Below are 9,410 nucleotides of genomic sequence, written 5' to 3' on the forward strand. Positions count from 1 at the left end.
TGACTGAATACTGCTGGGATTGACAAACAGATTTTATGTGTAATAATAAAATGATTTTACTAAATCTGCCTTCCAAGCCTTCTATTTATTGACCGACTTATTCATCGTTCCTTTTCACATAAAGAATTGCATGTCCTCCGTGTACTAAATTTTATGAGCACATCATGCAATTCCGTGGCTGAACTTCCTTACATATCTACGGTAGAACTGTGAAAAGTATAAAATTACCTCAGTGAACTGTTTCATAACTTTAGGAAGAAGATGGCCCTTGGATATGGAGTAAAACTTTATGCCACAAGTAGTTTTGATGGTAAATTCTCTAAAGGACTTCAAGAGAGGCTTGAATACATTTTAGAAAGATATATCGCAAGTTATAGCTGCTAGAGTTCTGGAGATTTATTCTGGTTGCCTTACTTGGAAAAAGAAATAAATATTTGTTTCCAAATAAAGCAATTGGCAATTGAGAAAAAAGTATTTAGTCAGCCACCAATTGTGCAAGTTCTCCCACGTAAAAAGATGAGAGAGGCCTGTAATTGACATCATAGGTAGACCAGAACTATGAGAGTCAAAATGAGAAAAAAAATCCAGAAAATCACCTTGTCTGATTTGGCAAGATTTATTTAGCAAATTATGGTGGAAAATAAATATTTGGTCATTAGCAAAACTTCATCTCAATATTTTGTTTTCTGTCCTTTGTTGGCAATGACAGTGGTCAAACGTTTTCTGTAAGTCTTCACAAGGTTGGCAAACACTGTTGGTGGTATGTTGGCCCATTCCTCCATGTAGATTTCCTCTAGAACATCATGTTTTGGGTCTGTCGCTGGGCAACACAAACTTTCAACTCCTCCAAAAGGTTTTCTATGGGGTTGAGATCTGGAGACTGGCTAGTCCACTCCAGGACCTTCATATGCTTCCTATGAAGCCACTCCTTTGTTACCCTGGTGGTGTGCTTAGGATCCTTACCATGCTGAAAGACCCATTCATCTTCAATGCCCTTGCTGATGGAAGTAGGTTTGCACTCAAAATCTCACGATACATGGCCCCATTCATTCTTTCATGTACATAGAACAGTTGTCCTGGCCCCTTTGCAGAGAAACAACCACAAAGCATGATGTTGCTGCCCCCATGCTTCACAGTAGGTATGGTGTTCTTTGGATGTAACTCAGCATTCGGTTTCCTCCAAATATGACAAGTTTTGTTTCTGCCACACAGTTCTACTTTGATTTCATCAGACCATATGACATTCTCCCAATACTCTTCTGTCTTCTGGATAATCCAAATACTCTAGCAAACTTCAGACGGGCCAAGACATGTACTGGCTTATGCAGGGGGACATGTGTGGCCCTGCAGGATCTCAGTCCCTGGCGGCTTAGTGTCTTACTGATGGTAGCCTTTGTTACGGTGGTCCCAGCTCTATGCAGGTCAATCACCAGGTCCCCCATGTGGTTCTATGATTTTTGTTCACCATTCTTGTAATCATTTTGACCCCATGGGGTGAGATCTTGTGTGGAGCCCGAGATCGAGGGAGATTATCAGTGGTCTTGTATGTCTTCCATTTTCTTACTATTGCTCCCACAGTTGATTTCATCACACCAAGCTGGTTGCCTATTGCAGATTCAGTCTTCCCAGCCTGGTGCAGGGCTACAATTTTGTTTCTGGTGTCCTTCGACAGATTTTTGGTCTTCACCATAGTGGAGTTTGGAGTGTGACTGTTTGAAGTTGTGGGCAGGTGTCTTTTATACTGATAGCAAGTTCAAACAGGTGCCATTACTACAGGTAATGAGTGGAGGACAGAGGAACCTCTTAAAGAAGAAGTTATAGGTCTGTGAGAACCAGAAATCTTGCATGTTTTTAGGTGACCAAATACTTATTTTTCACCATAATTTGCTGAATAAATCTTGCCAAATCAGGCAAAGTGATTTTCTGGATTTGTTTTCTTATTTTGACTCTCATAGTTATAGTCTACTACCTATGATGTCAATTACAGGTCTCTCTCATCTTTTTAAGTGGGAGAACTTGCACAATAGGTGGTTGACTAAATATTTTTTTTCCTCACTATATTAGTGATGAGCGGGCACTAAAATTCTCGGATACTCGTTACTCGAGTTGAGCAAATGGTAATGCTCGGGTGCTCCACCCGAGTAACGAGTATAATGAAAGTCATTGGGAAACTCCTGAATTTATCCGGCACCTCCCCCCTGGATGTCTGGTGGGAGTCTAACAATTGCACTGATATGGCATGGGAACAGCATAGGGTAAACCCCTAGAAGCATCGCTGAGTCCTAGGTTGCTGCTGGGAACAATGTTGTCAGAGTATTATGCCATTAAAATAAATGGATAAAATGAATTTGACTGTGAAAAAATTTAAGAAACATTATTTCCAGGATAATGACTTGTATAGAAGTCAAAATAAATAAGAGAAAAATAAAGCTCCTCCACACCTTGGGCTATGTTCACACACAGTGTTTTTGCACACTTGTATTGCTTTCAATGGTGAAAAAAACATTCCACGGGAACTATAATTTTAGAATTTTAATACCTGAAAGACCTTAGTGGTAAACCCTGCTATGCGGAAGGAAGGGGTGACCGCTGCTCGAACCCCACTAACAATATAGACAGCTAGGATAAATGAAACAAGTGAGACACTTAGCTTGGGTATACTCAGAGAGAAACACTGATGCCCTCCAAACTCCAAAGAGGATGCTAGCAGACTGCTACAGCTCCAAGCCTCAACAGGGAAGTGCAAATAGAAAATATCACCCGCAACTCCCAACAGCAAGTTGAGAGTTATAAACACCAAGATCCAGGTGTGACCATCAGAGTTGGGAGGTGGTGGCCACTGGGTCCTAGCTTCAGAAGGACCAGGCAGAAATCTGCAAAGCAAACTGCTGAGACCTTCTGCAGACAGATGTCGTGCAACGGTCTGCAGCTTCCGACACATCCGTGACAAAGCGGTATCATTATAGCAAAATCCTGAAGCGTATACCCATGTTTGGGTAGGAATGGGTGCATTGGAATATAACAGAAAAAAACATAAAACACTTCATTTTACTTTATGTTCCACTGCTGTCATCAGGTGGTGTACCGAAGTCTGGCCCAATCCAGCCCTTGTTCATTTTGATAAGACTCAGCCTTTCAGCATTTTCAGTTGATAGGCGGATGCGCCTATCGGTTTTTATACACCTGAAGGCACTAAAAACCCGCTCTGACAAAATGGTAGTGGCAGGGCAGCCCAGGACCTCCAAGGTGTAGAGCGACAGTTCATGCCATGTGTCTAGCTAGGATACTCAATAGTTGTGAGGCACAGAGGAATCATGGAGGATGCTGGTACAGTCAGCAAGGTACTCCTTCAGCATCTTCCAAAACCTTTCCATCCTTGACAGAGTACCTCGCACATCAGGACTTGGGCGATGGGCATCTGAGAAAAATGTCCCAGACCATTGAGAGTGTTCCCCTGCCTCTACTGCATCTGGTGTGTGTCTCCCTAGTCTCCACTCCTTGGTTGTTCAAGGAACTGTGGCCTTTGCCACCAGCCTTGTCAGATGAGAATTTTTTAAATAATTCTTCAACTTGGGCCTTCTGGGACTGTAACATATTATTAGACCTCTCTGCCACAGGAAGGAGAGATGTAAAGTTCTCCTTGTAGCGTGGGTCTAGAAGGGTGACCAACTAGTAATTAGTGTTGGCCAAAACGCATACAACGAGAGGGTCATATGAAAGGCAGAGAAACATAAACTCAGCCATATGTGACAGACTGCCAAGAACCAAGGCTTCCTTGTCCCCACTGTACGGCATTGAGGGGGATCATATGTGAGGGTCGATATGTGTCCCCCAGGATGTGGAGAGTCCTATTAAACCAGCTGGAGTGCCTTGTGTTCACCGCAGGATGCCTATGAGTCACAAGGCAAAATAAAAGAAAGAATGGATTTAGAGGGATTTGCAGGTTTGGTAGTGGGGCGAATCCCCCTCTCCACACTGGGTTTTGGAAATGGCTCTATGGCCACGATTCCATTTAAATCTCTTAGTTTTGCGTTGGGTGTGTCAGTGTTGGAGTTTGCAAGCTGCAGAGCAGGTGCCTCTGTGCAACCCAGGTCTTTGTGGAGCTAAAAAAATATTTACTGACAAACCAATCATAGATTTTAATAAAATATTTTTATTTATTAAAAAGAGGACATGAACACAACAAATAACACTTTTTTATTTTACTATTGTATATGACAGTATCCAAATATATAAGAACTTGATTAAAAAATATAAAATACAACAAGTATGTGAGGGGGCCATGGCACGCAGAAACTGATTGGCAAAAATTAATAAAAATAATACATAATATACAACATCAATTAAATATACAAAGTAATACAAGAAATCTTGATAATTGATGAGAAAATAATAATAATATGGCTGAAAGGAAAGAACAAATAAGTATATACTCATACAATAAAATTATTAAAATAAAATAAATAAATAAATAAAGTTCTGGACTGTGTTTATGGAAACCCGGCTGCGATCCAGAGGACATCATTCCTAAGTGTGAGTTCTGAAAATAAAGACTCCATTTATATTGAACTTTCTGTGGTCCCTGCCTATCTGTTGCACTGCACCAACCGCGCTGCACTACACCACCAAGAGGACGACTGTCCATGTTGTCCTCCTCCTCTTTGATCTCCTTCTTCAGGCCATCTATGCTGAGCAGAAGTTCATTATCACCCAATGCACGTTGAGAAGATGAGAGGAGGCTGGGCTGTGTACCATCACCCAGTATAGTTTCTTGCTCCTTCTCAACTTGCTCCGCTTCCAAAGCCTCCTCTTTAATTGTGAGAACTGAGTGTTTCAGTAGACAGAGAAGCGGGATAGTAAGGCTGATTATGGCATCATTGTGGGCCAAGTATGGTACATCTGCGAGGTTTCCAAGCTTCAGAGCTGCCACCAGGTTACGGCCATTGTCACACACCACCATGCCTGGTTGTAGGCTCAGGAGCAAGAACCACGAACCACAGTTAAGTCCTGTCTGATAGACCTTTCAACAACTCCATGGCGATGTGCAGTTTGTCATCTAAACAGATTAGCTTCAGCAGAGCTTGTTGCCGTTTGGCTGGGGCAGTGCAGCAGTGCTTCCAGCTTCTGACTGATGTTGACGTTTGTGAAAGGGAGTGTGAGGTGGAGGGGGTGCAGGGACTTCTGTAGAAGATGGGGGCAGCCATGTTCACTCCCAGGGTCTGACTGGGTCCTAGCTTCCACAATTCACAGCCAGTGTTCCATCAGGGAAATGTAGCGTCCCTGGTCTCAAGCGCTTGTCCACGTGTCAATCTAATATTCTTAGTGGATAACCATACCTTATCCCCCAGCTGGTAAGTCGGCCAGACAGAACGTCGTTTATTGGCAAAAAATTTATACTTGCCCTGATCCTCCCCATGTTTCTCTGAACCTCCCTCCTGATCTCTTCTATCCGCAGAAAGGCTGAATCAGCCCCTGGACACCCCGAATCCAGCCGGGAAAACTCAACAAAGTGAGGGTGAAACCCATAGTTGCAGAAGAATGGGGATGTACCAGTGGACTGATTGACACGATTATTAAAAGCAAATTCCACCATGGGTACCGCAGAGCACCAATCTTCCTATCTGGATAGCAAGACATCGCAATATCTGCTCCAAAGACTGATTAGTCCTTTCAGTCTGACCATTGGTCTCGGGATGGTAGGCCGAAGAAAAGGACAGACTGATACCCAGCCTTTTACAAAAAGCCCTCCAGAATTTTGCCACAAATTGCACTCCTCTATCAGACAGTACATTGACAGGCACACCATGCAATCGGACCACATGCTCCATGAATAGTTTTGATAGAGTCTCAGCATTAGGGAGACCCGCTAAAGGTACAAAATGCACCTGCTTACTGAACCTATCAACAACTACCCAGATAACGGCTTTGCCATGAGAGTGGGGAAGATCAGTGATAAAATCCATGGACAGGTGAGTTCATGGTCTATCTGGAATTGGCAGTGGTACCAATTCCCCGGCCGGCTGGTTACGGGAGGCTTTAGCGTGAGCACAAGTTTCACAGGAAGACACAAACCCAATGACGTCAGAAGCCAACGAAGGCCACCAAAACAGCCTAGTGATGGCCTTACGCCTGGCCGAGATTCCAGGATGCCCACTAAGAGCCGAGTCATGGAACTCCCGAAGCACTCTTAAACGATACTGGACAGGTACAAAGAGCTTGTCATTGGGTACGGATGAAGGAGCAAGAGATTGGGCTTCACGAATCTCTCGCTCCAATACTGAGGACACCACAGCCACCACCACTCCACGCTGAAGAATGGAGGAAGGAGGTTCAGGTGGTGAAACTGGGTCTAGACTACGAGATAAAGCATCAGCCTTCACATTCTTGGACCCTGGTCTTAAAGTAATAGAAAACTGAAATTGGGAAAAGAAAAGTGACCACCTAGCTTGTCTCGGGGTCAACCGTTTGGCAGATTCGATGTAAGACAGATTCTTGTGATCCATAATGACAGTAATATGATGGGCAGCCCCCTCCAAAAAATGCCTCCATTCTTCAAATGCTAATTTAATGGCCAACAGCTTCCGATTACCCACATCATAATTCCTCTCAGCAGAGGAAAATTTTCTCGAAAAGAAGGCACAAGGTCTTAAGTTAGTCAACGTGGTGGGCCCTTGGGATAACACAGCCCCCACTCCCACCTCTGAGGCATCCACCTCTACGATAAATGGTTTAGACAAATCAGGTTGAATCAGTACAGGAGCAGTCATGAAACAATTCTTCAAAGAAGAAAACGCCCCCAAAGCTGCAGTTGACCAGTTTTTGAGATCTGCCCCCTTACGAGTTAAATCTGTGAGGGGTTTGTCCACCTGAGAAAACCCCTTAATGAATTTTCTATAATAATTGGCGAAACCCAGAAAATGCTGAAGACCCTTGAGATCTCTGGGTTGCACCCAATCCACAATAGCCTGTACCTTCCTAGGGTCCATACGAATCCCCTTAGCGGATAAAATGACCCCTAGAAAGGACAATTCCTGAGAAAAAAATGAGCACTTCTCTGGTTTAGCAAATAGTGAGTTCTCCCTATGCCTCAGAAGAACTGCACGGAGGTGGTCCATGTGACTCTGTTTGTTGGAAGAATATATGAGGATGTCATCCAAATAAATTACCATGAAATGCCCAATAAGATCTGAGAAAACATGATTCATGAAATTCTGAAACACAGCTGGTGCATCAGCCAGGCCAAAGGGCATAACCAAATTCTCAAACAAACCTTCAGAGGTGAGAAAAGCAGTTTTTCACCCATCCCCCTCCTGCATACGGATGAGATTGTATGCCCCTCTGAGGTCCAACTTAGAGAACCACCTGGCCCCCGACAATTGGTTATACAAATCGGGTATCAGTGGGAGAGGATAAGTATTTCTTATGGTAATTTTATTAAGTTCTTGAAAATCGAGGCATGGGCGTAAGCCGCTATCCTTTTTCTTCACGAAAAAGAACCCCGCAGCCACAGGAGAGACAGATGGCCGAATGTGCCCTATGCGCAGACTATGGGAGATATACTCCTTCATGGCAGACCGCTCAGGGGCGGAGAGATTGTACAGACGGGCTTTGGACAATTTGGCACCAGGAACCAGATCAACCACACAATCAAATGGGCGGTGTGGTGGCAGAACCTCAGCCTCCTTTTCAGAGAACATATCCTCAAAGTCCTTCAGGTACTCCGGAATACCCTCCAGACTGACGGATGACACAGATACAGAAGCAAGACATCTCATAGAACAATTGGGACCCCATTTAACAATGTCCTGGGATTCCCAGTTTATAACAGGATTATGTAATTGCAACCAGGGAAGCCCCAACACCAGTCCTGCAGGTAGATTGTCCATAATGAAACATGAAATACGTTCCTGGTGTAAAGCACTCACTTTTAGGGTATGTGTCCACTTTCAGGATGGCCGGCGGTATCGCCGGAGCGGCTTAGCCGCTCTGCGGTAAGCCCCGCCCCCTTTCTGGGACGCGATGATTCCGGATGTGTTCATAGCACACATCCGGGATCATCGCTCCCCACCATAGGGCCCTGTGCTATATCTTGCGGCGACGCAGCGTCGCCGCAAGATATACGGAGATGCTGCGATCTGAAAAGACGCGCAGCATGTCCGGAGTCGCAGGGCCGCCGCGTGCGTGTTACCACGCATAGTGGAGATGGGATTTCATTAAATCCCCTCCACTATGCTGTAACATCTGGACGCTGCGTGTCTGACGCTGCGGCTCTATGCAGCGTCAGACACGCAGCGTTTCCTGCACGTGGACACATACCCTAAGGAGAAACTCTTCGGAAACCATTTTGATGACATTCTTAGCCAGTGGTGTTTTGTCAATGGCATCAACATGAATAGGAGTCTCCAGCCCAACTATCCCTAACTTACACCTGGACACCAAGTCAGAGTTAATAAAGTTCATGGACGACCCGCAATCCACGAAGGCAGAAGTGGACACGGAGCCACTCCCACAACAAAGTTCCACTTCCAACAAAATTTTTGAAAATGCCAAAAAAGGTACCTGAGAGTCGGGGTGACTACCACGACAATCATCCAGACTCAGACACTTGTAGATTGGTGGACAGGAGGAGCAGTCTTTTTTCCAATGTCCAGGATCTCCACAGTAGAAACACAACTTTACTTCAAACCGTCGTCTCCTCTCCTTCTCCTTGAGATTGGCAACTCCCACCTCCATAGGTTCAGACGGGGGTGAAACAATAGGACCAGCAGAAAAAAAATGGACCCTTTCGCTGTGCAATACCTCTCTCCCTCAGCCTCCGATCCATGCAGATAGCCTGAGTCCTGGTCTCCTCCAATGAGCTGGGAGGTGGATGAAAGGCCAGAGCGTCCTTTAGGTAATCCGCCAGTCCACTCCTGAACAGACATCTAAGCGCGGAATCATCCCAGGGCACCTCAGTGGACCATCGGCGGAACTCGGAGCTGTACCACTCAGCTGAGTGCTCCCCCTGAACCAGACCCATAATAGTGTCCTCTGCCAACCTGACACAGTCCGGTTCATCATAGATAAGTCCTAGGGCCTCAAAGAACCTATCTACAGACATCCGTTCAGGAGCAGTGAGGGGCAGTGAGAAAGCCCAAGATTGAGGACCCTGTCTAAGTAAGGAGATAATAATCCCTACCCGCTGAGTCTCATTCCCAGGAGATCGAGGTCTAAGGAAAAACAATAACTTACAGCTTTCCCTGAACAGGTGAAATTTATCCTTGGCACCAGAAAAAGTGTCAGGAAGCTGAACCAAGGGTTTGGCAGAATGCAAAGGAACATCTACAGACTCACCAGGTTGACTAACAGCATGGGGAGTGGTTCCCTGCATGGTCAGAACAGTCTCTGTCAGTTCTTTTTGTAAGAGAGCA

Source organism: Ranitomeya imitator, chromosome 7 (genome assembly GCF_032444005.1).
Source record: "Ranitomeya imitator isolate aRanImi1 chromosome 7, aRanImi1.pri, whole genome shotgun sequence".
NCBI lineage: Eukaryota > Metazoa > Chordata > Amphibia > Anura > Dendrobatidae > Ranitomeya > Ranitomeya imitator.